The following is a 2,812-nucleotide window of genomic DNA, read 5'->3' on the forward strand; positions in this document are numbered from 1 at the left end:
AATACTATTAAAAAAGCAAGTTTTTTGTATTTGCTGCAAACAATAGCATTTGTCAGCGCTAAAACATACCTTAAACTGGATTTTGCCATTCATGAAATGTGCATAAAACTTGACTACAGATAGAACTTGGTCTTCAGAAATGTAGCACATTCAAGGTAAATATTCTTATTGTAATCATTTTTATTTTTAATAGTCTTTAAAACATAGACCTGGATGTGTACTTTCAAATGGTTCATCATTTTACGTTGTAATCTTTTTTTGTTGTATGAATTTTGACATAGGCTGACAAAGCAGAATCACCTTAAGATCACAGAATTATAACACAAAAAAATGTTCTTTCTCAATTTACTTTCCAATGCACATGAAATAACACAATATTGCATTATAAATTTTTTTTTAATAATATGTGTATCATAACTTTTAAAAATATATCTAAATTAAATGTATTATATAAAACATTCAACATTCATCCCGTGATAGCTCAGTTGGTAGAGCGGAGGACTGTAGTGGTTATTCTGTCATCCTTAGGTCACTGGTTCGAATCCGGTTCGCGGGACTCCATCTTTTTTTTTCATCAATTTTTTTATATATTTTTACAGCTTGAAAAAGTTTCGATATATTCACGCCTACTAAACGGTGGCTCTTTCACATTTTGGTGATCTGTTTAAATGAAAGCCATCGACACTTCCGTTGCAGAGCCCTCGATGAAAACAAGGCTGAAAAAGGTAAGAAATTTTAGTAAAAATATCAAAGTTAAAGGATCATTCTTGTTTTTCAAAAATCGAAGAATGTCATGCCACGTAGAACATTTTTCTCATCATGTTGGGTGCAGTTTCGATAAGAAATACCCTGAAATGACGTTTCTAGAACTTTTACCAAATATAACATCGTGTGTTTTCTTTTACGAGGAGACACATTTTGAGTGATTTCCCTACCGTAAAGTAGATGCTGGCCCATTTAATCTTGCATATAGCATTGTCCCAACCTCCTCTTTGGACCAACACAAAAACTTACTTACAGAACTTAGTTGAAAACCAAATAATCACATTTTTATTATTGTAATCGGCGCTGGCGCCATCGGCAATGTGAATGAGCCCTCGAAAATGTGATGGAGCCAACACTTTCATTCATTTTGTGATAATATGATGGAGTGTAACCGTTAGTAATATACCTAACTGAACAACATATACAATTTCATATGCATCGTGTTATTAAGAGGAGCAGAGGACTGTTGTGTCGCATCAGTGTTTTATTAAAATATATAATTCACCAAGTGAATACAAGATCAGAACAAGTGGTGATGGTCAGGCTTCGCTCGGGACACTACAGACTGAATGCACACATGTGCAGGAAGTACAAACTGGTGCCGTCCCCCATATGTCCCTGTGGAGAATAGGACCAGACTACAGAGCATATCCTCCAAAGATGCAAAAGACACGACCAGGAGCGAAGAGCAAAGTGGCCCCGAGGTGCAACACTCCAGCAGAAGCTGTACGGAGACGTTGAGGACATGCGGCGGACCACAACCTTCATCGCGGATACTGGCGTGATCGTGTAGAGCGAACGCCAGTAAGTAAGTAAGTAATACAAGATGTAATACTTAAATAAATGATCGTAGCTAACAAAGAGAATTTGTTGTTGTTGTTGTTGTTGTTTTATCAAGATAAAATGCCAAACATGTCTTCATCTTATTGTAATGGCAAAAAAATGTCTGGTTCGAATTCGGTTCGCGGGATTCAGTTTTCAATCATGCTTGATATATTACTATACGTTTTAAAAATAATCAAACTCTTTTTTTAGTTTTTAAGTTGGGCTTTACATTTAAATTACAAATAATATTAAATTTCTTAGCTTATTAACGCTACATAAAGAGTGTATTGTTTTTTGTTGTTGTTTTTTTTTTGACAGCGAATAACTAAAATGCTGTCATGTTTATGACAATGGCTCGAATCTGATTAATTTTACTTATTCTCACAATTGTAATTAACTCGACAGTGATTTATAAAATGTTGTATCTTACATTTATCGTCCATATTTGGCATTTGGCATATCAATATACAAAACGTTTAAATATATAATGCATGTTTAACTTGAAACATATCTAAGTCTACGGCTAATCTATGAATCTTTTTCTTGATAAATAGAGGACTTCAGTATTATTTCACCAAATTAGTTTAAATATGTTTCATACAAAAACATATTTTACGGATAATGATTACTTAAAAATACATTCAATTGATGAAAAAAAATCAGAACCGAATGCTGATAAAGCTATTTTAAATTTTTTCCTAAAACATAATTCATTACTGTATTTTCTTAATTACGCCTCCCATTAAACAGTTCTTACTTTCTTCATGAAGTGTAAGTGCACCAACACATTTTAGGTATGACTGGGGACTACAAACTTCAAAGCAACACCAGGGTCAAAACCAACTAACCTGTCGGACCTTAAATTCTTAGAAGGGCATATATCAGTTTCAGAAATGTATAGCAGAGCTATATTTATTATTTACCATACAGTAGGAATAAAGAATTTCCATTTCGCGAAACCAATGAACACGAAAATACTTTGTTTCTATAGCAATGTGTAATCTTTTTGTAAAGTTGTACTGATACATGAACATGTGAAAGGCAAGATCAACACGGACAGGAGCCGTTCAATGAGCGCCACCTCCACACGATCTAGCAGCACAGGGCCCCGGGCAGGAATATCCAAACAAAAACAGAAAAGGGCACAAGGCAAAGACAGTTTAGTTTACTTGAAGATATGAATTACATGTTTTGATCAGTGAACACACGCGGTTTTTAATTT

The 2,812-nt window shown here is 34.2% G+C and overlaps 1 non-coding gene across 1 annotated transcript; it reads left to right on the forward strand.

The window, feature by feature from the left end:
- Positions 1–470: 470 nt before the first annotated feature.
- Positions 471–556, forward strand: Trnay-gua (transfer RNA tyrosine (anticodon GUA)). Its single transcript is given in 2 exon segments — positions 471–507; positions 521–556. It is a non-coding gene; the product is annotated as a tRNA-Tyr (tRNA).
- Positions 557–2,812: the final 2,256 nt, after the last annotated feature.

This window comes from Ruditapes philippinarum, unplaced genomic scaffold (genome assembly GCF_026571515.1).
Source record: "Ruditapes philippinarum isolate M1 unplaced genomic scaffold, ASM2657151v2 ctg15520_1_1_1_1, whole genome shotgun sequence".
Classification (NCBI taxonomy): domain Eukaryota; kingdom Metazoa; phylum Mollusca; class Bivalvia; order Venerida; family Veneridae; genus Ruditapes; species Ruditapes philippinarum.